The 25,675-nt window shown below is 44.1% G+C and overlaps 1 protein-coding gene across 4 annotated transcripts in view; it reads right to left on the reverse strand.

The window, feature by feature from the left end:
• The window catches only part of ICK (intestinal cell kinase), a 233,865-nt gene that overhangs the window by 114,922 nt on the left and 93,268 nt on the right, over positions 1 to 25,675 (reverse strand). The window lies entirely within an intron of this gene.

Raw genomic sequence — 25,675 nt, forward strand, 5'->3', positions numbered from 1 at the left:
TTCAACTAAATGATTGGCTAGATCCATGTCAATCTGGATTCAGACCCGGTTATAGAACAGAAACGGTCCTCGTATCCCTACTAGATGATCTTCACAGAAACCGAGACAAGGGATTCGCCTCAATGTTAGTACTGTTAGATTTCTCAGCAGCTTTTGACACTGTGGATCATGATATCATGCTAGCATGACTGACAGAAACAGGTATCAATGGAACAGTACTTGCCTGGTTCAGATACTATCTATCAGACAGGCAACAATCCATAATGTTTGGCAGCAACTCATCATCGCCATGAACACTGACCTGCGGGGTACCACAAGGATCAATACTGTCACCTATTCTGTTCAATATAGTAACATAGTAACATAGTAAATGACGGCAGAAAAAGACCTGCATGATCCATCCAGTCTGCCCTACAAGATAAACTCATATGTGCTACTTTTTGTGTATACCATACCTTGATTTGTACCTGTCCTTTTCAGGGCACAGACTGTGTAAGTCTGCCCAGCACTATCCCTGCCTCCCAACCACCAGCCCCGCCTCCCACCACCGGCTCTGGCACAGACCGTATAAGTCTGCCCAGCACTATCCCCGCCTCCCGCCACCGGCTCTGCCACCCAATCTCGGCTAAGCTCCTTAGGATCCATTCCTTCTGAACAGGATTCCTTTATGTTTATCCCACGCGTGTTTGAATTCTGTTACCGTTTTCATTTCCACCACCTCCCGCGGGAGGGCATTCCAAGCATCCACTACTCTCTCCGTGAAAAAATACTTCCTGACATTTTTCTTGAGTCTGCCCCCCTTCAATCTCATTTCATGTCCTCTCGTTCTACCGCCTTCGCACCTCCGGAAAAGGTTCATTTGCGGATTAATACTTTTCAAATATTTGAATGTCTGTATCATATCACCCCTGTTTCTCCTTTCTTCCAGAGTATATATGTTCAGGTCATCAAGTCTCTGCTCATACGTCTTGTAACGCAAATCCCTTACCATTCTCTTAGCTTTTCTTTGCACCGCTTCAATTCTTTTTACATCCTTTGCAAGGTACGGCCTCCAAAACTGAACACAATACTCTAGGTGGGGCCTCACCAACGACTTATACAGGGGCATCAACACCTCCTTTCTTCTGCTGGTCACACCTCTCTCTATACAGCCTAACAACCTTCTAGCTACGGCCACCGCCTTGTCACACTGTTTTGTCGCCTTCAGATCCTCAGTTACTATCACCCCAAGATCCCTCTCCCCGTCCGTACCTATCAGATTCTCCCCGCCTAACACATACGTCTCCCGAGGATTTTTATTCCCTAAGTGCATCACTTTGCATTTCTTCGCATTGAATTTTAATTGCCAAACCTTAGACCATTCTTCTAGCTTCCTCAGATCCTTTTTCATGTTTTCCACTCCCTCCCGGGTGTCCACTCTGTTACAGATCTTAGTATCATCCGCAAATAGGCAAACTTTACCTTCTAACCCTTCGGCAATGTCACTCACAAATATATTGAACAGAATTGGTCCCAGCACCGATCCTTGAGGCACACCACTACTCACCTTTCCCTCCTCCGAGCGAATTCCATTCACCACCACCCTCTGGCTTCTGTCCATCAACCAGTTCCTAATCTAGTTCACCACTTCGGGTCCTATCTTCAGCCCATCCAGTTTATTTAAGAGCCTCCTGTGGGGAACCGTGTCAAAAGCTTTGCTGAAATTTAAGTAGATTACGTCCATAGCTTGTCCCTGATTCAATTCTCCTGTCACCCAATCAAAGAACTCAATGAGATTCGTTTGGCACGATTTCCCTTTGGTAAAACCATGTTGTCTCGGATCTTGCAATTTATTGACTTCCAGGAAATTCACTATCCTTTCCTTCAGCATCGCTTCTATTACTTTTCCAATAATCGAAGTGAGGCTTACCGGCCTGTAGTTTCCAACTTCTTCCCTATCACCACTCTTGTGAAGAGGGACCACCTCCGCCGTTCTCCAATCCCTCGGAACCTCTCCCGTCTGCAAGGATATATTAAACAAATCTTTAAGAGGACCCGCCAGAACCTCTCTGAGCTCCCTCAATATCCTGGGGTGGATCCCATCCGGTCCCATGGCTTTGTCCACCTTTAGCTTTTCAAGCTGTTCATACACACTCTCTTCTGTGAACGGTGCTCTATCCACTTCAATCTCATTTGTACTTTTTGCAGTCCAATATCTACCTCAAGTCACTAGCTGATTCAGTCAATGGACACTCAGTTCTACATCTATGCGGATGATGTGCACCTACTCATACCCACTGAACCTGACTTACCTACAGCCTTGAATAAACTGATTACCTGTCTAACATCAGTTCAAGTATGGGCTAAACACAACAAAGTTTGCCTGACCCAAGTAAAACAGAGCTTCTCTGGGTCCCTAATACAAGTGGATACATACCTGATATCAAAATCCCTTTTGGGAAGTACAAATGCTCCCTCAAATCACAAGTCAGGAACCTTGGAATACAGTTAGATTCAACACTTACTCTGATTCCCCAAATCCAAGCAACCTTCAAGAGCTGCTTCTACTATCTGTGATAGCTACGCTGCCTCTCTCCTTACATCGAGAAGGTAAATCTTATCCCAGTTGTGCATGCCATGATAACATCAAGACTGGATTACTGCAATGCACTATACAATGGTCTGACTACAAAGGGCCTGCACCAGTTCCAATTGATTCAGAAGGCAGCAGCAAGACTCACAAAAGGTTGAAAGCAACATGACCACATCACATGATTTTTGCAAAAACTTCATTGGGTACCAGTAAAATATAGGGCTAAATTTAAAACTCTATGTCTGATCTTCAAGGCCCTGAAAGGGAATAGCCCCGAGTACCTGAAGAAGATGATCCTCCTCCATACACCGCCAAGGACACTAAGGTCCTCCCAAGGACTATCACTAACCACACCCTCTCCAAAAGACATTACATGATTTGATACCCGCAAGCGAGCCTTCTCCGGAGTAGCCCCCACACTCTGGAATGCACTGCCTGAAAGGCTCCGCTTAACACAAGACTATCTCTACTTCAGGAAACAGGTGAAAGCTTGGCTCTTCAACCAAGCCTTTAATGGAAGAAGTCTCACTCACACACACAAGGAGTGACTCGGGCTGCACATACTGCAGAAGGACACCCTAGCTGAGATAATATTTAACCATCTCCCTGACCTCATGTGCAACTTTCTTTAAATCAGTCACCTTACTAACTCTTCCTACTCTCTTACCTATCTATATGTTGCATCTTTGCTTGACTCTTCACTATCACTGTACACCGCCTTGAATGAATTCCTTCAAAAAGGAGGTAAATAAACCCTAATAAATAAATAAATAAATAAATAAAGTCACACTTCCTCTGAAGAAGGTATAAATCTGTGTGGGTACTTATGCTTTTTATAAAATACACATGCATATCACAAATCTATCCCACCTGTGCCAATTCTCTGCCTAGCACACGTACTTATACATGAATATTCAGACGCAAAATTGTAAAGAGCAATTTTCTGTAAGAAATGATTAACACATGGGAAATTGTTCATAAATTACCCCATTCTGGACTCTGGCAAGATATGCAAGCAGCAGCAGCAGACAATTACACATCTCTACAGGAAGCAGCCACTTGTGGAGACACAGTAGAATACAACACTCTCAAATGCTATTTGCAAACACACACTGAACTGACAAGAACAGAGAAACTGAGGTGCAGATGATCAGAAGCCCTGCCTGTTCTAAAAAGAGCTCTAAAATTAGCACCGGAATAGCATGGGGCATTAGTGCCCCTATGATCAGAGGTAATAGAAGGCAAATTTAGACGTATTATTAGCTCTGATCATAGGGGTACTTCTGCAGGAGGACTGTACCTGGGCATGCGCCTAAGGCACAATCCTACTGCAGAAGTTGTTTGACAGATACAGGCTGTCAAAAAAAATGCATGCAAATGAGGGTCTCCTGCATTCCTCCCTCATGATCAATGGGCTGTGTGCCAAACAAGGGCGCTGCTCCCGCTGCAAACCCATGTCAGCTCCGAGCTGGTGTTAGGGTTTGGAGGAACAGGGGAAACCAAGACCAAAAACATAGGATAGGGGAGACCTGTCAAACATTCCAAGGCGCTGGAGGTCCGGTAGATCAATAAAGCAGACCTCCCTCCCCCCGACGGAAGATGGCCTGACCTGACCACCCCCCCCCCCCCCCGACAGAAGAGATCTCCAGCCCCAACCTGGTAGTCTAGGTAGGGAAGCTGACCCAGCACATCACAGGATGAACTGGGAAGGGCAGAGCGCCGCCATTTCGGAGACAGCACTGGGAGGAGGAAGGAGTGCTATTCCCTCCTTGTCATTTGAAGGTATGGAAGTGGGAGATTGGGGCCGCTAGGCTAGTAGGTTGGGGCTTCAGCCCTTTCTTCTGTTGGGGTGGTGGGGGGATCGGGTTGGGGTAAAGGGGGGCAATAACCAGGGAGGTCTCTTCTGTCGTGGGGGGGGGGGTCATTGAGTCATCTTCCATTGGGGGGGAGGGAGTTGTTGGGTCTGGCCGGACTTGGGGGCTCCTGCCAGGGGGTGGGGGGCTAGCGATCATCTCGACCACCAGGTCTTTTTAGTGTTTGGGGGTGGGGTGAGAGGGCCCAGAGGTCCACTGGACCTCCAGACCTTGTGTTTTTGGGGGGAGGGGGGCTTAGGTTTGACAAATCCAGCAGAAAATCAGCCCACTGATCATGAAGGAGGAATTTGTGAGACCTTCGTTTGCATGCATTTGCATGCAATTAGCGGTCAGAGCCAGCGAGTGTGCTGTTCCACGCGCGCACCAGCTCTGATCCTGGGGCACAGGCAAACGCGGGCCTCTAGCCTATTGGCTTATGATCATCTGGGCCTGAACCTTTCATACTATAGGAACCATCATCAAAGGTCCACAGTAACTAATATCGCTCTGATCTCCCACTACTAGCACCATATGGCTCTTAGTGCTACAGGCTACTAATGGACTACAACAGCAGGAAATATGAGGCTGTTTTTAAATCTTAACTCCCTGTTTCTCCCAATTATAGGTTTGCTGATTTTAACCATTTTTTCATAATAAATACAATTTCCAAAGACTTTTTGCCATGCATGTTTGTAGAGCTTTTCCATGCAGGCTGACCATAGATGGTCCGCTGTCTTTACTACTACTACTACTTGACATTTCTATGTTGTGAGCCTTGAAATACCCTTTCAGGGTTGTCTGCCTGGGTTTAAGTGACAAATATATAATCTGATAGCCAATAAAAGTATGCTTGACCATGGCAGATATAGACTTATTGGAGTCTAGAGGCCAACCATAATTCGGTTTTGGGTTTCAGCCAAAAATGAATGTGCATTTTCGATGGAAACCCAAAACCATGGCCCCACCACACGTCTATCCCCCTGAACCAGCCTTCCCTCACCCCCCCCCCCCCTCCAACAGAGAACCCGTCCCCTACCCCTCCACTGGTAGGACATCCTTGGGTATTCCTTCTCAAAGCCCTGGTGGTCTAGAGGCCTCTTCAGGGCAGAACATAGAGTTGCTACTGGTCCCGCTGGCTGCATTGTAAAAATTGCGGCTGTGACTGCTGCGGGACATCACAGCAGAAATTTTAGGATTGGAACCGGCATGGACAGGAGCAATCCCCAGTCGCTCCTGCTCTTGTCACTTCCAATATCAAAATGGCAGCTGCGCCCTCCAGGAGTGGGTAGGGGGCAGACTGACTCGGGGGGGGGGGATGGAAAAGGCGGCAGGGTCAGGGCCACAGCAGCGAATTTCGGCCACAGATTCAGTTTCCATTAGCTTCTACTGGAGTGAAAAGAAAGAAAAAAAATGGGTGAACTTTCTGACGGTTTCGAAGGATGCTTGACATCACCTTAAGAAAGAGAAAAAGCAGCCTGCAGAAATGCCCCTCAAATCTATTCTGAATGGCAAGAGGCAAGGGAGCAATCAGTTTTCTATCCCAGTGACACCAGGGAGATAAGCTAGTATTAACTGGCAGAGTGATGTGAAGATAAGCATCAGATAGAATGACTTATTTCACCCAGCTCAGATGTACATAACTTAGGACAGGAACTTAGGATGCATGCACAAAACCACCCTAGTATTGAAAAAACTTTGTGTAGGATGGATCACTAAAGCTTGGAGCTAACGCACTCACTCTGCATCCTGAAGTGACCATCTCCAAAAATAAGACCTTCCAGGTAAAATACTTCAGCTCACAAGAATGTAGTGGCTCAAAGGGAACTTTCATAAGCTGAGTCAGAATCACGTGGGAGTCCCAAAACACAGCGGACAGTTTAATGGACGGCTTCAAAAGAAGCAAGCACCACCTTAGATTTAAAATGTATTTTCATGTTTTTTATAATTTATTCCTTGTGTCTTGCCACAATTTTTATAGTGGTCTAAAAGATTTTGAACTATTTCCTTTGTTAAACAATCTAATGGTCATTTTTGTTTCCTTTTCCTGACATTTAAGTTGTATGACTGAATGTAATATAAACTCAATAAAGAAAAAATTTAAAAAAAAAAAAGAAGCAAGCACCACATGATTTTCAACTAAAAATTGTAAATTAATGAGTTTACCTTCTACACAGTGATGAGTGTCAACTGTATTAAGCTGAACCCTAACAGAGCTGGTTTTGTGGCCTGACAGAGATGCAGAAATTATTCAAGCAGTTTTTTGTATGGGATGGATAAAGGGTTTTAGGGCATTTCTGTCATACTAGGCAGCAAACTCCTTCCACTTAGAACTATAAAAGCTTCTAGTGGAATCCTTCAACGCCAGAATAATTTATTTATTTGTTACATTTGTACCCCACATTTTCCCACCTATTTGCAGGCTCAATGTGGCTTACATAGTACCATAGAGGCTGTTGCCAATTCGGTACTACAAAGTTATATTGTGGTCAGATGAGGTAGGTGTGGATCAGGCATCAAGGGAAGTGAAGGAAGAAGTGAAGATTATAAATTGTCCAGTACGATCATTAGTTATGCTGTGTTGCTGGGATTTATGTTGGATCGGTGGGATAGGCCTTTTTGAAGAGGTGAGTTTTGAGTGATTTCCTGAAGTTTAAGTGGTCATGGATTGTTCTCACAGCATTTCGGAGTCCGTTCCATAGTTGTGCGCTTATGTAGGAGAAGTTGGGTGTGAAAGTTGTTTTGTATTTTAGTCCTTTACAGTTTGGATAATGTAGGTTTAGGTATGATCATGATGATCTGATTCTGTTTCTGGTTGGTAGATCTATTAGGTCCAAACATGTATCCTGGTACTATGCCGTAGATGATTTTGTGTACCAAGGTGCAGATTTTGAAGATGGTCCATTCTTTGGGAGCCAATGCAACTTTCCTTGTAGGAGTTTAGCACTTTCGAATCGTGTTTTACCATATATCAATCTGGCTGCTGTATTTTGGGCGGTCTGGAGTTTTTTTGTGAGTTGTGCTTTACATCCCGCGTAGATTCTGTTACAGTAATCTGCATGGCTTAGGACCATTGATTGTATTAGGTTTTGAAAAGTTTCCCTTGGGAAGAAAGGTTTTATTCATTTGAGTTTCCACATTGCACAGAACATTTTCTTTATTACGGTATTTACTTGGTTCTCGAGTGTGAGGTTGCGGTCGAGTGTGATGCCGAGTATTTTTAAGCTATCTGAAGTAGGGAGTGTGTGTCCTGGGGTGCTTATAGTTGCGAGTTTGTATTTGTTGTGTTGTGATGAGAGGATGAGACAGTGTGTTTTTTCAGTGTTCCGTATCAGTTGGAATGAGTTTGCCCAGGAGTCCATGATGTCAAGGCCATCATTAATTTCATTGGTTATTTCTGTCAAGTCCTGTCTGAAGGGAATGTATATTGTAACATCATCTGCATAGATGAATGGGTTGAGACCTCGATTGGACAAGGACTTTGCCAGTGGGATCATCATCACGTTGAAGAGTATTGGTGATAATGGTGATCCATGAGGTACGCCACAGGTTGCTTTCCACAGTGGTGATATATTTGTTTATTTTATTTATTTTTGTTACATTTGTACCCCGCGCTTTCCCACTCATGGCAGGCTCAATGCGGCTTACATGGGGCAATGGAGGGTTAAGTGACTTGCCCAGAGTCACAAGGAGCTGCCTGTGCCTGAAGTTTGATTTTACTTGGTATGTTCTGGTGGTAAGAAAGCCCTTGATCCAGTTAAGTACGTTTCCATCGATCCCAAAGTGGCCAAGGAGTCTCAGTAGTATGTTGTGGTTTACCATGTCGAATGCGCTCGACATGTCAAATTGGAGCAGAAGTATGCTTTCACCTATAGCTATTTCCTGCTTAAATTTGACCAGGAGAGTAACTAGTATGGTGGGAGTGGAATCCTGATTGTGAATCGTGCAGTATTGAGAACTTGTCCAAGTATTCCGTAAGCTGTTTGGTTACCAAGCTCTCCATCAATTTTACTACTAGAGGGATAGACGTAACTGGTCGATAGTTGGTGAGATCATTTGTTTTTTTTCTTGGTGTCTTTAGGTACTGGGGTAAGTAGGATGTTGCTATATTCCTTGGGGAAGGAGCCTTGTTGTGACATGAAGTTTAGGTAGGATGAGAGGTCTTCTATGAATCGGTTGGGGGCGTATTTAAGTAGGTGACTGGGACATGTGTCCAGTTTGCAGTGGGTGTTGGCGAACCTATGAGTCACTTGTGTGACTGATTCAGTGGTGAGTGTATTGAATGTTGACCAGGTTCGGTCAGCTGGGTATGCGCCCGGGATTAGGCTCAGGTTGTCGAAGAAGTTTTCGATATCGGTGTTGTGATGAGGAAGGGTGCTGCGTAGTTTTGTTATTTTGTCTTTAAAGTAGGTGGCCAGTTTGTCTGCAGGTAGGATGTCTGTGTTGGATGTGGTGACAGGGGTGGTCTAATAGCTTATTTACGAGCTGAAATAGTTTCTTGAGATCTTTGTTATCCGGTCCTAGTATGGTTTTATAATAGGACCTTTTGGTTTGCCTAATTGCATATTTGTATTTTCTATGTATTTGTTTCCATGCATTGAGTGTGTGTTCATCTTTTGTTTTTTTCCATGCTCGTTCTAGTTTTCTGGTTTGTGTTTTGAGTTTTTTTAATTCGTCATTGTACCAAGGTATTGAGTTTTGTCTTCTTGATGTTTTCGTCTTTAAAGGTGCTATTACGTTTAGTACGGTTCTGCATCTATCCTCTCATTGATTGAGGTAATGTATGGAGTCAGGTCTTGTTATCCATCCGTTGTCATATATCTGTTGCCAGAATATTTGTGGATCTATTTGTCCTCTCATAGTGTAAGTTGCTTGTTCTGATGTGTGAATTAATCCCTTCTTTCGCTAGTTTAGGGATAGGTTCAATTTGTAGTGGTCGGTCCAAGGTGTTTCTGACCATTTGATGTTTGTTATTGATAGGTTATGATCTGTGTACAGTTTGCGTGCTAGGAGGTCCAGTGTGTGTCCCTTAATGTGGGTAGTTTGTATGTGAGGCCATTTGAGATCCCAGGACTGTAAGAATTCTTTACATTCACATGCATTGGCGGAGTTGGGATCCTCTAGGTGAAGGTTTAAGTCACCTAGTATTAGTGTACTGGAGTTATGTTTGAAAAACTTTCTCATGCAGTTTCAGTGAACTTGATGTTACCTTCTCAACATCCAAGCTGCGAGAGCCAGGGACCTGATGTTGGGGGGTGTTAAGAGTTATCCGATTCCGTGTGATTAGGAATGGGAAAAATCCCAGGTTGATGAAATCCTTGTTAAACATCTCCCATAGAAGCAGGAACCAGGCTTCTCTCAACCAGTAAGAATCTATGAAAATTACAGTTTCTCAGAAGAGTTTTAGATGAGTCTTTGCCATTAAAGGAATCAACAAATACACATACAGAAACAGAAAAATATAGGCAGATAAGCCTATCCATGTCATCTACTCTCCCTATTACTCCCATAGAGCTCCTATGTTTTTGCCCCAAGCTCTCTTCAATTCAGATACCATTTTTCTCCACCACTTCCACCCGGAAGGCCATTCCACAAATTCACCAATCTTTCCCTGAAGAAGTATTTCCTCAGGTTACTTTGGAATCCATCCCTTTCACCTTCATCCTATGCCCCCTCGTTCCAGAGCTTCCTTTCAAATGAAGGAGACTCGCCTCCTGTGCATTTATTCCACATAGGTATTTAAATATCTCTATCATATCTCCACACTCCCAATTTTTTTCCAAAGTATACATATTGAGAACTTTAAGTCTGTCCCCATAAGCTTTATGATCATTTTAGTAGCCACCCTCTGGATTGACTCCATCCTGTTCATATCTTTTTGAAGATGCGGACTCCAGAATTGTACACAATGTTCTAACTGAGGTCTCACCAGTTTTATACAGGAGCATCATCACCTCCTTTTTCCTACTAGCCATTCCTCTCCCTATGCACCCAAACATCCTTCTAGCTTTCGCCTTCGCATTTTCTACCTGTCTGGCCACCTTAGGATCATCACATATGATCACACTCAAGACCTGCTTCTCTTTCGTGCACAAACGTTCTTCACCCCCTAAACTATACCGTTCCCTGTGGTTTTTGCAGCCCAAATGCATGACCCTGCATTTTTTTTGCATTAAATCTAAGCTGCCAAATTTCAGACCATTCCTCTACCTTTGCTAAGTCCTTCCTCATGTTATACACACCATCAGGGGTGTCTACCCTACAGTAGATTTTGGTATCCTTACCAGAGAGGCCTTCAGCAATATCGCTCACAAAAATGTTAAAAAGAACCAGACCAAGAACCAAACATTGCGTCACACCACTGATAACATCCTTTTCCTCCGAAATCAGAATGAGCTCTATTTACCACTACTCTCTGTCACCTTCCACTCAACCAGTTCCTAACCCAGTCAGTCACTTTAAGGCCCATACCGAGGGCACTCAGTTTATTTATTAGTCATCTATGTGGAACCGTGTCAAAGGCTTTGCTAAAATCTAAATACACAACATTTAGCGCTCTCCCTTGATCCAATTCTCCTGTCACTCAGTCAAAGAAATTAATCAGATTTGGCTGACAAGGCCCATCTCTAGTAAAACCATGTTGCCTTGGGTCCTATAATCCATTTGATTCCAAAAACCTTACTATTCTCTGTTTTCCTTTTAATTTAACAAGACATCTTTACTGAGAGGAACAAAGGAAAATACAACAAACTGTACAAACCATACAGTTTCCAAATACAATATACACACCGCTCAAGTAAGAACAGTAAAATAATTTTCCCTCAAAACAAAAATAAATCCTCTAGTATTTTTAGTTTTATGTGACAATTCAAAATAAAAAGGTGAAAGAAAAAAAAGGGGTGAGGGTGGAAACAATAGTAGGGCAATGCAAGAAAACTAGGAAAAACCAGTACAGGTCTCATTTGTACACAAAATTCAAATCACATATAGAACCCCAAATCTTTACCCAGGTCCTAAAAGTATTACGCTGAATGGCAGTAAGCTTCTCCAGTTTGTATACAAAATATAACCGAGATCTCCACTTGGCTATGAGAGGAATCCCTGGGGTCTTCCAGGTTGCCACCAGAGTAAGTTAGGCCACATGTAGCAGATGACGAATCAAAAGTGTCTGATGGTTCTGGAATCCCAGAATTTCCTTATTTAGCAGGTAAATCCCAGGTCCCTCGGAACCTTCAAGCCCATAATCCACAGTATCTGAAAATGAATGGATTTCCAAAAAGGAATTGCCTTCAGGCATGTCCACCAAATATGTTCCACTGCATCTCTTCCACAGCATCCTCTCCAACAGCATGCAGAAGATTGAAGAAAACATCAGTTAAGACGGTCTGGGGTTAAATACCATCAGTAAACAATCAATGTTATTTTCACCAGTGATCGCTCAATGGAGTCCCAGTCCTTCTTAGTGTATATAACACCCAGGTCCTGTTCCCACTGAAGTCTATGCCTCATTTCAGGACCCCAAAGGTACCATAAGTAACTACACAGCGTACTAACCGAAAATCTGGTGGATCTAAAATCTTCACAAATATCCTCCAAGAAATTATAGTCACTTGTCAATCTGGGCTTAAAGAATTTAAAAGACAATAAATGAACCAGCTGTACATCAGCATAATGATGGGATTGTGGTAAATCATAATCTTGAGGCAATGCTTGGAAACTACCACGAAAGTGAACTTGTATGGAGACAAACCTTGAAACAGCCGTTGGGCAAAATGTGAATTCATGGCTTAACAGTTTATGGATTAATGAAGATTACATATTCATCTTACACAGGTTCGGCTAAAATATAGCCTAAGTGTTGAAATATGCGTGTCTGACAGATCCAACAATATTTAAGATATTTTTGAAAAGCAATTTATAAATAAAAAAAGAAGTTAGGCATGAAGATGTTATGGAAAGAAAGCAAGGCATCCTCATCGTAAAATTGACCTCAACAGCATAAACCCTTTTGTTCCCATACCTTGTAAACTGAAGGAAACAAACCAAGAAGAAACTCATTATATAGCAAATCGGTGTGTATCGAGAAAATTGAAAATCCACTACAAAGCCCAAGGAATCCCAAATTTGAAAAGTATGTGTAACTGTAGGGGAAACAGCTGCCTGTAAAAATCTGTGTCTTCAGAAAAGATGAGAAAACTACAGCCAGCATGGATAAAAGATGAACTGAAAGAGGCAATTACAGCCAAAGAATGTCCTTCAAAAAATGGAAAAAGGGCTCAAATGAAGATAATAAGAAGCAAAATAAGAACTGGAAAGTCAGATGCAAAGCACTGATAAAGAAGGCTAAAAGAGAATATGAAGAGAAACTTGCCGCAGAGGCTAAAACTCACAGTAACAGCTTTTTCAGGTACATCAGAAGCAGAAAGCCTGTGAGGGCATCCATATGACTGTTAGATCACGAAGGAGCAAAAGGAGCACTCAGGAAGGACAAAGCCATAGCGGAGAAACTGAATTAATTCTTTGCTTTGGTCTTTATGGAAGAAAATGTACGAGATCTACTTGTACCGGAAATGGTTTTCAAGGGTGATGATTCGGAGGAACTGAAAGAAATCTCGGTGAACCTGGAAGATGTACTGAGACAAATAAACAAATTAAAGAGTAGTAAATCAACTGGTCCAGCATACATCTATGGGTACTTAAAGAATTCAAGCATGAAATTGCTGATCTGCTGTTAGTAATATGTAACCTGTCATTAAAATCGTCCATAGTACCTGAAGATTTGGAGATTGGAGGGTGGCCAATGTAACGCCGATTTTAAAAAGGGTTCCAGGGGGGATCTGATAAATTACAGACCGATAAGCTTGACGTCAGTACCGGGTAAAATAGTGGAAACTATTATAAAGAATAAGATTACAGAACACATAAATAAACATAGTTTAATGGGACAGAGTCAGCATGAGAAGCCAAGGGAAGTCTTGCCTCACCAATTTTCTTTATTTCTTTGAAGGCATGGATAAACGTGGATAAAAGTGAGCTGGTTGATGTAGTGCATTTAGATTTTCAGAAAACTTTTGATAAAGTTTCTTATTTGAGACTCCTGAGAAAATTAAAGGGTCATGGGATAGGAGGGTGTTCTAGTGCGGATTAGGAATTGGTTAGTGGACAGAAAACAGAGGGTAGGGTTAAATGGTCATTTCTCTCAATGGAGGAGGGTAAATAGTGGAATGCCACAGGGATCTGTACTGGGACCGGAGCTATTTAACATATTTATAATGATCTGGAAATCGGAACAACGAGTGAGGTGATTACATTTGCAGATAACACAAAACTATTCAAGGTTGTTAAAACACATGCAGACTGTGAAAAATTGCAGGAAGACTTTAGGAAATTGGAAGACTGGGCATCCAAATGGCAGACTGCTGGATCATAAGCAAGAAGGAGGAGAGAGGGGACAAGGAGTGCTGGACTATAAGGATGGTGAGGAAGGGAGAGGGGACAAGCAAATGCTGGATCATAAGTGGGGAAGGGTAGAGAGAGGGGACAAGGAGTACTGGATTGCAAGGAGGGGAAGGGTACAGAGAGGGGAAAAGGAGTGCTAGATCATGAGGGGGGGGAAGGGTACAGAGTGGGGAAAAGGAGTGCTGGATCATAAGGGGGGAAGGGTAGAGAGAGGGGACAAAGAGTGCTAGACCACAGGGATGGAGGGGAAGGGTGAGGGGACCAGAAAAAACTGGATCATAAGTGGGGGGAAAGTAGAGAGAGAGGGGGCAGGGAATTACTAAACCACAGAGGTGGAAGGGAAGGGGGAAGGGAGAGAGGACAGGAAATTGATGGATCATAAGGGGGAAGGGGGGACAGCAGATAAGGAGTTGCTGGACCATAGGGGTGAAGGGGAAGGGAGAGGGCACAGGGAATTGCTGGATCATAAGTGGGAGAGAGGGGACAGGGAGTGCTGGGCCATAGGGGTAGAGGGGACAGGGAATTGTTGGATCATAAGGGGGAAAGAAGGGACAGGGAGTGCTGGACCAAAGGGGTCGAGAGGAAGGAGAGAGGACAAGGAAACACTGGACCATAGGGGTGGAGGAGAGAGAGGTGTGGGTAGGACAGGGAGATTGGCTACAATTGTTGGAGGAGAAAGAGAAGAAATGTTGGGCTACAAGAGTGTATGAAGGGAGAGAGAGGGCAGATGCCTGGCATGATGAAATCATGTGAAAGAGACCATTGGGGTCACCAGGGGAGATGAGTGAGAAGAGCATGGTGAGTACAGAGGGTAGAAGTGAAGTAAATGTTAGTGAGTGAAAGAAGACAGAATGGGAGCCTAGGGAAGGAATGAGACAGGAGAGCAAGAGTGTGAGAGAAGGAGATGGAAAAGTTGATAGGTAAGTGAAATATAGGTGGAGGACTGAAAAGCGAGAGGTTGAAATCTGAGTGGGCAGACAGAAAAGAGAGAAGGAGGAAATATATCAGAGAAGGATATATTGGGGGAATGGAAGAAGATAGGAAGAAAGTGGAGAAGGACAACTTACTGCGCCCACTGGAAAGACAGCAGAAGACAGATAAGAAAGCAGAAAAGAGAAACTGGGACCAACAGGCTTGGAAAAATAAAATGCTCAGACAACAAAGATAGAAAAAAAGTGCTTTATTTTGAATTTATTAGGTGAAATACATTAGCTTTGGGAAATGTTCATCATGGATGACTTTGTATTTTGTTGGAAATGCACTTCTGTTTTTAATTTCTCCTGTGTCGTGGTACATGCCTAGTTTGACTTCTTGGGCTTCCCAGTTCAATTTTTGTTTTCATATTGGTATTTCAAATTTCTGATCCCTTGTTCTGTATTTGGTAAGTGTCTGTGTTTTTGCGTGTGCCAGAGGTATAGTATTCTGTTTGCATACAGTTTCTGTGTAGAACTCTGTAGCAGTCCCACTAGTTCAGTTTCATTAGTAGTAGGTGTATTGGTGTCCTAGGAGTCAGTGTAATATTGTAGAACTACCTATTTATAGGTAGAGTTCATGTTGTTTAAATCATAGGAATTAACACTACTGTTGTATGGTAGGTTTGCTACATGTATAAGTTAGGATTTTTCAGATTGTGTACTATTTCACAGTGTGCCAGGTAGTAGCAGTAGTGTTTATATACCACCTACAAGCCCAAAAGCTATCAAAATGGTGTAAATTCAGTAGGGGAGAGATTTATATTGCTATTACTCAGATGGCATGAGCAAAATCCTCTGTCACACTCACACACTTGCACAGTGCTGCCAACCACGCGGAAGGGGGGGGGGGGGGGGTCCTGAGACTAGAGAGGGAGGGGGAGGGGGTCCTGAGACCAGATAGGGAGGGGGGAGGTATCTCTGTCACACACACACACTGTCTCACACTGTCTCTCACACTGATTTTCAGAAGACGTTTGACAAAGTGCCTCATGAAAGACTCCAAAGGAAACTGGAGAGTCATGGGATCGGAGGCAGTGTATTATTATGGATTAAGAGCTGGTTAAAAGATAGGAAGCAGAGAGTAGGGTTGAATGGTCATTATTCTCGATGGAGAAGGGTAGTTAGTGAGGTCCCTCAGGGGTCTGTGCTGGGACCGCTGCTTTTTAACATATTTATAAATGACCTTGAGATGGGAGTAACTAGTGAGGTAATTAAATTCGCAGATGACACGTGGAGGGGCATAATGGAACAGAAACGCCTATCTCCATGGGCGTTAATCTCCGAGAACGGGTCCGTGAAGGGGCGGACCAAACTGTATTTACGAAAAAAATAGACGCCCATGTTTTATTCGCCAATGTGTGAGCTGGGCGTTTTTGCTTTTCAGCGATAACAGAGAATGAAAGCGCCCAGCTCAAAAACGAATAACTCCAAGGCATTTGTTCGTGGGAGGGGCCAGGATTCGTAGTGCACTGGTCCCCCTCACATGCCAGGACACCAACCGGGCACCCTAGGGGGCACTTTTACAAAAACAAAAAAACAGGTAAAAGAGCTCCCAGGTGCATAGCACCCTTCCATTGTGTGTTGAGCCCCCCCAAATCCCCCTCAAAACCCACTGCCCACAAGTCTACACCATTACTATAGCCCTAAGGGGTGAAGGGGGGCACCTACATGTGGGTACAGTGGGTTTGGGGGGGTTGGACGACTAATAAGCATTAAGCAGCACAATTGTAACAGGTAGGGGGGATGGGCCTGGGTCCACCTGCCTGACGTCCACTGCACCCCCTAACAACTGCTCCAGGGACCTGCATACTGCTGCCTGGGAGGAGGGTATGACATTTGAGGGTGAAAATAAAAAGTTGTGAAACATCATTTTTTTTGTGGTGGGAGGGGGTTAGTGACCACTGGGGGAGTCAGGGGAGGTCATCCCCAATTCCCTCTGGGGGTAATCTGGTCATTTAGGGCACTTTTTGGGGCCTTATTCGTGAAAAAACAGGGTCCAGGAAAAGTGCCCTAAATTCTAGCTACAAACGCATCCATTATCGGCGAAGGGCGCCCATCTCTGTTCGGGTGATAACCACTCCCCAGTTCCGCCTTCGACACGCCTTCGACACGCCCCCGTCCACTTTGTCCGCATCCGCGACGGAGTGCAGTTGAAAGCGACCCAAATTCGGCTTTTGATTATACCGCGTTATTCGTTTTTGTGAGATAAACGCCCATCTCCCGATTTAGGTCGGAACTTGGGCGTTTTTCTCGTTCGATTATAAGCTGGAAAGTTATCCAGGGTCGTCTCATCGCAGGAGGAGTGTGAAAGATTACAAGAAGACCTCATGAGACTGGGGGATTGGGCGTCCAAATGGCAGATGAAGTTCAACGTTGACAAGTGCAAAGTGATGCATGTGGGAAGGAGGAACCCGAATTACAACTATGTCATGCAAGGTTCCGCTTTAGGAGTTATGGACCAAGAAAGCGATCTGGGAGTCATCGTGGATAGGACGTTGAAATCTTTAGCTCAATGTGCTGCGGCGGCTAAGAAGGCAAATAGAATGTTGAGTATTATTAGAAAAGGGATGGAAAACAAGCATGAGGATGTTATAATGCCGTTATATCGCTCCATGGTGCGACCGCACCTGGAGTATTGTGTTCAGTTCTGGTCGCCTCATCTCAAAAAAAAATATAAAGGAATTGGAGAAGGTGCAGAGAAGGGCGACAAAAATGATAAAAGGGATGGGACAACTACCCTATGAGGAGAGGTTAAGACGGCTAGGACTCTTTAGCCTGGAGAAAAGGCGGCTGAGGGGTGATATGATAGATGTCTATAAAATAATGAGTGGGGTAGAGTGGACAGATGTGAAGCATTTGTTTACACTTTCTAACAATAATAGAACCAGGGGACACAAGATGAAATTAGAATATGGTAGGTTTAAAACAAATCGGAGAAAGTTTTTCTTTACTCAGCGCGTAGTTAGACTCTGGAACTCGTTGCCGGAGAAGGTAGTGACGGCAGCTGGCCTTGCTGAGTTTAAAGGGGGTCTGGACAGATTCCTGAAGGAAACGTCTATTGATCATTATTAAATTTGGGGGTTTTGCCAGGTTCTTGGGGCCTGGATTGGCTGCTGTCGGAGACAGAGTGCTGGGCTTGATGGACCTTTGGTCTTTTCCCAGCGTGGCAGTGTTTATGTACTTATGTATCACATTCACTCTCTATGTGTCACACATGTCACTCTCACACACTCTCTCGGTCTCACAGAGTCTTTGTATTGCATACATACTCTCTCACACACATTGTATCTGTGAAACACACTCTCTCTCACACTCACTGTGTTTCACATATGCACTCGCACACACTCTCATTCTCACACACACACTCTCATTCTCATGCACACACTCTCATTCTCACGCACACACTCTCTCTCTGTCACACACACACACTCGCACATTCACTCTCTCTCTCTCTCTCTCACAGTCACTCTCACACACACTCTCTCTCAAACAGACACACTCTGAGGAAAACCTTGCTAGCGCTCGTTTCATTTGTGTCAGAAACAGGCCTTTTTTACTAGTAGTGAAATAAAGATTTTTTTTTTTTTTTTTGCTGGCAAATCAGATAAAGAAGAGAGAAAAGCTCATGAAATGTGACTTCAGCATAGGAGCATGACACACATCTTTCAGGTAAAGAGAAAACTGCTAGCATGGGAACCTACACACATGGGAAAAAGTTGTCCTATCTCGAATTATTTATTTTTTGTCTATTAGATTGTAAGCTCTTTGAGCAGGGACTGTCTTTCTTCTATGTTTGTACAGCGCTGCGTATGCCTTGTAGCGCTATAGAAATGCTAAATAGTAGTAGTAGTAGTAGTAGTAGTAGAATTGCATTCATTCATCTATGTTGACATTACCATATATATTCATTTGACCTTTGATTTACAGGTTTCTGCGGTGGTAGCTAAGGCTTTTAGAACCCTGTGGAAAGTGAGATGGATAAGAAATTGTTTTTCAACAGAAGCCTATCATTTGTTGGTTCAGTCTCTGATACATGCTAATTTAGACTATTGTAACATTGTGTATATGTGTATATCGGTTGTAAAAAAACTTTGCTGGTAAAACTTCGGACGGTTCAAAACACCGCTGCTTGTCTGATTTACAGAGTATCCAAATTTGAAAGAGCTTTGCCTCTATTGGTGAAATTGCACTGGTTACCAGTCAAGGCACGTTCAGTTTTTAAACTTTGTATGTTTATATTTCAAATAATATATGGTATTGCGGGAGGAAGTGACGTCACCGATGTGATCGGTAGCCCAAATTCGGAGCTCCGCGGGGACGCGAGGAAATAAGCTGTTAAACCCCTAATCTAGGCGGATTTAATTTCATAGACGAGAAACGGAACTTACCAGAACATATGGCAGCCAGAAAGAAACTTTCAAAATTTAAATATACGGCTGAATCGGCAAAAGCGGGAAGCAGAGGGCCGGCAGGGTTGCCTCCGCGCGAAAACAAAATGGCGTCGGAGGAACCCGAATCGGAGGCCGAACTTGAAGAACGGAGCGGCGGTGAGGTGGAACTGGAGAGGAGCGAAATTATTAAATGGTTCCAGGAGCTGAAAACGGAGATGATTAACACTAGAAATAGCATACACGCTGCTGTTAAAGAATTGCGTGAAGAAGTAAAAGACATTGGTAACCGCGTGGGTGAGACTGAGAATCGCCTGGAGGAGATGGAGGCGGGGGTGGAGAGCCTGGCGAAAACAGTTAAAGAGGAGAGACAGCAACGGGAGGAAATGGAGATTCGGATGGAAGATCTAGAGAATCGCTCTCGAAGGGGGAATCTGCGCTTTAAAGGAGTGCCAGAGGAGGCCCAATATATGGAAGCTGTGAAAGTAGTGCAAGAGATTTGCAACTTCATTCTGAGCCACGGGAAAGACCCCCAGGAGAGTACAGATACGTCTGAAATCAAAATCGATCGAGCACACCGGAGTTTGGGACCGCAGCGGGGGGAGAACCCCAGGGATATCATTGCTTGCTTTCATGATTTCCAGGTAAAAGAGACTGTTTGGAGGAAAGCCCGTGCCTTGGGTGATATACAATGGCAGAACACTAAAATACAGATTTTCCAAGACCTGGCGAAATCTACTTTACAAAAGAGGCGGGAATTCCGCGAAGTGACGAGATATCTGCAAAAAACTGGTTTGCGCTATAGGTGGATTTTCCCCAGTGGCCTTATGGTTACGGTGGGGAACCAGACAAGGAAAATACAACACCCGACTGCAGCAAGGAAAATCCTGGAGAACATGGGGTGCACGGACCTACCGGAGGAGCTGCGAGTCTCCACAAAGGATGGTAATGGAGAGAAAAGTGCCAGCTCAGGCAGATGGCTCCAGCAGGGGAAAAAGGGCACCAGCATAAACAGAGTGAGGAAGGAGCGTGGCCTGGAGCAGCAAGGGGACACTTGAATGGACAAATACAGAGGGGCTGATGCCCGGGTGCTAAGTTTGGTCACTTGACCAGTTGTAGTAAGTGATACCATGTTGGTAATGTTTAACTGATCATATGTCTATGATTAAGATAGAATACATTCGGAATGAATGAAGGAGATGACAGGTTTGAAAGGATGGGGGGGAAAAATGGGAGGCTGGTTCCCCTGGGGACGACACTTTCTTAGGGGGAACATGGCAGCTTGTAGTAGCGGCCAGTCGAGGGGATGGGTAGGGGGGAGGAGGGAGGGGGGGAAGGGAGGAGGGAGGGAGGGAGGGATTACAGTGGGTTCATGGAATGTAAATGGCTTGAATACACCAGAAAAAAGAAGTATTGTTAGCAAGGAGATACTTAAAATGCAGTGGGACATTATCATGTTGCAGGAGACACATATCCAAAGGAAAGATGTAAGGCTTATTCAATATAAAAACCTGGGTCAGAATTATATATCGGCGGACCCCAGAGGGGGGAAAAAGGGAGGATTGGCGATTTATATTAAAGAAAGGGTACCATTTGTGCATGAGCAAACTTTCCTGGAGAGCCAAGGAAGATGTATAGCGGTTACGGGAAAGATCAATGAACAACAGATCACCTTAGTTAATATATACGCACCCAATGAGGGACAAGGGGCATTCTTTGAAAAATTAAGACTAGAGTTGACAAATTTTGTGAGAGGAAAAGTGATTCTTGGAGGGGATTTCAATTGGGCTTTAGCAGATCTAGACCACTCAAAAGGAAAGAAAAAGGGTGGAGTCTCGGCAAATACGACTAAATTACTGAGTCTGGTCAGGGATCTTGATTTGTTAGATGTTTGGAGATTGCAGCACCCTGGGCAGAGGACATATACATTCTATTCGCATGCACAACAAACATATACAAGGATAGATGCAATTTGGGGCTCCCGAACTATCTGGGGGGAGGTGGGAGACTCGGGAATAGGGAGTATACACGTGTCAGACCACGCTCCTATTTGGGCCTCGTGGAGGGGGCTGGGGAGAGAAAAGGGTCACACTTACTGGAGACTGAATGAATCTCTGCTTGATTCAGTGGAGGACTGTGAAGAAGTCCGGAGGGTAATAAAAGATTACTTAGCATACAATGACACGGGGGAAGTGGCTGAGGGGACACTCTGGGACGCTCTTAAAGCTGTGGTGAGAGGACATCTGATTAAAAATGGCAGTCAAAGGAAGAGGGAGGGGCAAAGGCGGGAACTGGAGGTAAGACAAAGGTTAGTGACCCTAGAGGCCCAACATCAAGGTGGACAATGCCCTGAAGTGCCTGTTGAGCTGAGGGAATGCAGGGCAGCCTTACGTCAAATTCAAATTAAACAGATGGATTTTCAAAGGAAGTTGGTTCAGCAAAAGTTTTTTGAATATAGTAATAAATCGGGAAGGATGCTGGCGCGCAGCCTACGCCGGCGAAGGGTGGGCAATACTATCATGAAATTAAAAGGGGAGGGGGACACATTATTATATCAAGATAAAGAGCTTAGAGACCGATTTGCCCAATTTTATGCAGACTTGTATACCAAAGAAAGTGGGGATTCGGGGGAAAAGACCAAAGAATATCTAAACGGGCTGGGATTGCGGAAACTAACAGATGCACAAAGAGAATCATTGGACAAGCCCATAACATTGGAAGAGATAGAAGGAGTTATTAGAGGATTAAAAGGAGGGAAAGCGCCGGGACTCGATGGGTACACGGCTAAATTCTACAAGCTAATGAGCAAGGAGGTAGGGCCATTGATAGTACGGGTAGGAAATGAGTGCTTCAAATCTGGGACTTTGTCTAGGAGTATGTATGCAGCGGGAATCTCGGTGATCCCTAAGCCGGGAAGAGATCCTACATTGTGTGCATCTTACAGGCCAATATCCCTTATAAATATAGATATTAAGATACTGGCCAAGGCTATGGCGGAGCGGATTAATAAGTTTCTGCCCCAACTGATCCATGAGGATCAATCAGGCTTTGTCCCGCGCAGGCAAGTAGCGGATAATATAAGGAGATCTTTAAACATTATATGGGAGGCCCAACGTCGGGGGGGGGATTTTGTACTTTTAACAACGGATGCAGAAAAGGCCTTCGACCGGGTCGAGTGGCATTACCTATGGGAGGTGTTGGAATTTATGGGGTTCGGCCCAGGGGTATTGACATGGCTCAAGGGGTTATATGCAACACCAAAAGCTTGTATAAAAGTTAATGGGGGATACTCTGATCAGTTTAGGATACAGCGGGGCACGCGGCAGGGATGTCCCCTGTCGCCCTTGCTCTTTGCCTTGGCAATTGAGCCGCTAGCACAGAGAATTCGGGAGACGGTCAGTATTGAGGGGATTAGGGTGGGCGATCAAGAGCATAAAGTGGCGTTATTTGCAGATGATATTCTGTTTTATGTAAGTCGCCCGGAGGAGACTCTACACTCTATCTGTACGGAGCTTAGAGCGTTTGGAGCCATATCTGGCTTCAAAGTCAACTATGATAAGTCTGAGGTGCTGGGCATTACGGGTCCCACTTTGGATATGAGTAACCTGGTAACCAGATTCTCTTTTAAGCATGCCAGGGAGAGCTTTCGATATCTTGGGGTAAGGCTGCCGCGGAACCTTGCACAGGTATATGGGATTAACTATGTCCCCTTGATTAGAGAGCTAAGAGCAGATTTAAGTAGATGGAAAAATGGGTTGCTCTCATGGTGGGGAAGAATAGCGGTTATCAAGATGAACCTCCTCCCTAGGTTGTTATTCCTCTTCCAGACGTTGCCAGTGGAAGTACCCTGGGGTACCCTGAACAAATTACAGGCGGATATGTCTAAATTCGCCTGGGGAGAGAAAAGGGCAAGGTTATCAAAGCGAATTATGTGGAGTGGGGTGGAGGTAGGAGGGAGGGGGATGCCCAACATTACATGGTACTATCAAGCGGCACAACTGAAGCAGGTGGCGGAATGGAGTAAGGGGGAAGGGGCACCAGTAGCAGTGTTAGAACAACTACTGGAAACTAGGTGTAATCTGGAAAGGGGTCTGTGGGGATCTGGAAGGATGAGCACCCCACGTAGGGAAACTGACAATCCATTTATAGGGCACTTGTTACACACATGGGATGTGCTGAAACGCAAATTTAAAAAGGGAGTTAAAACCTCAACATTGGCTCATATTATTCATGAGGTAGAGTTCCCAGGTGGAGAAGAGGGGGGTACGTTTCATGAATGGTATAGAAAGGGCTTGCGGAGATTTCGAGATTTGATGTCAGAGGGTACAATAAGGACATTTGAGACACTAAGGAGGAAGTTCGACCTGCGGGAGTCTGACAATTATGCATATTTGCAAGCCAAACATTATATGAGTAAACAGGGGTGGTTACATGCGGACCCGAGGGAAAAGGAGCCCCTAGAAAATATATGGGTTACACTGGAGGGGGGGAGGAGAGGCATATCCAGGTTATATAACTATATTAGAGGTAGCGCATTGAATAAATTACCTTATATGAAAGCATGGGAGAGCGATTTGAACTGTGAAATGAGTGTGAAAGAATGGGAGAGAGTATGCATTGAGGTAAAAAAGGCATCAGTGTGTGTATTAATAAAGGAAAATGCCTACAAAGTTTTAAGCAGATGGTACTATACGCCAGAACGGTTAAAACGAATGTATTCTAAAGCCTCAGACAGGTGTTGGCGCTGTGACAATGATCTGGGTAGTTTTATACATGTGTGGTGGTCTTGCACTCTTGTACGCTCCTTCTGGGACGATATTACGGTGTGCCTGACCTCTATTCTGGGGGTGCAGTTTCCTGCAGAACCAAAGTGGTGCTTGCTGGGGTGGGGAAATAAAAGGGGCCAGAAATGGCAGAAGCGGCTAAAAAGACTATGTTTATCAGCTGCGAAGCTAGAGATAGCAGCCCACTGGAAACAGAGAGTGGGCCCTACGATGGAAAAATGGAAAACGAGACTCCGAACATTAATGGGACTTGAACAACTGACGGATAGACGGAGGGGTAGATTTGACCCTGACGCGGAGGAATGGATGCATCTAGAGCGTTTATGGACTGCTGCAACTAATATATAGGGAATTCAGCCATAAAGTGAGGGAGGGGGGAGGGAGGGGAGGGGGGGGGGGGGAAAAAAAATTCATTACGTTTTCAAATGTATATATTGTAGTCCATTCTATTTGCACTGGCTGTACAGCTGTTAGCTGAATAAGTGTATGTACTATGGAACAAAGTGACGGAATAAAAACATTTTTCAAATAAAAAAAAAAAATATATGGTATTGCACCTGACTATATGCAAGATTTAACAAATTTGGCAGACAGGAATGCAGTCACAAAATCAATTTTCTTGCTCGTTATTTTCCCAGTTGCAGGAAAATTGTACATAAATTATTCCATTCAGCATGCTTTCCTTATCGAACTTCAAAATGGCAAAGCATTCTACCTCTGGAGTTATGAATTTCTGATAATTATGGTATATTTTGGAAAATGTTAAAGTCCTATTTTGAAGGTTTTCGACATTATCATGAAACTTCATTGCTATGCTATAATTTTCATTGGATGAAAATTTTGTCTACTATTTGCTCATTTTGTATGTTGCTGTTTGTTCTGTAAGCCACATTGAACTTTACGGCTAATGTAGGATAGAAACGTCCTTTAATGTAATGTAATGTAATGCATGATAGGCTTCTCAAGAAAGCTCTTCAATGTTAGAGATCATTGTTTACCCTCTTTCCTTCTGGAGATGTCTTGAAACATCACCTATCTGTGAGGACAAAATATTCTGCTCTCCCTCAACGAAAAGGGGTCATTTCTCAGAATAACTACAGAGCACATAGTAATGCATGCCATATTTAAACTATATCTTCATGGACACAATGTCCATAAAAGGCCACACCAAGGGCTGCAGGAAGGGTGCAAGGGAGAGAAGGGAGCTAAACTTGTGCCCTGTCCATTGTCTCCTCTTCTTGGCCACAATGCAGTGGACGGGGAAGGGGTGTGCACACTGTAAAGTAATACACAATCTGAAAAATCCTAACTTATACATGTAGCAAACCTACCATACAACAATAGCATTAATTCCTATGATTTAAACAACATGAACCCTACCTATAAAAAGGCAGCACTACAATATTACACTGGCTCTTAGGACAGCTTGGTGCGGTCCTGTGCAGAGATAGAAAGGCCTTCTTGACAGTTATAAGACACTGATTCAAAACTGCCTTAGTCTAAGGGAATTCCACATACTTCAATAGCTTCAAAATTCCTCAGGGCCTAAAAGCACCATCACGGATGCCTTGCTCAGTGTAGTGAATATACTTATAGCCTGAGGTTTCTGTTCCTATTGGGCAGTGAGGAACCAATTTCTGCAGAACCT

Source organism: Microcaecilia unicolor, chromosome 3 (assembly GCF_901765095.1).
Source record: "Microcaecilia unicolor chromosome 3, aMicUni1.1, whole genome shotgun sequence".
NCBI lineage: Eukaryota > Metazoa > Chordata > Amphibia > Gymnophiona > Siphonopidae > Microcaecilia > Microcaecilia unicolor.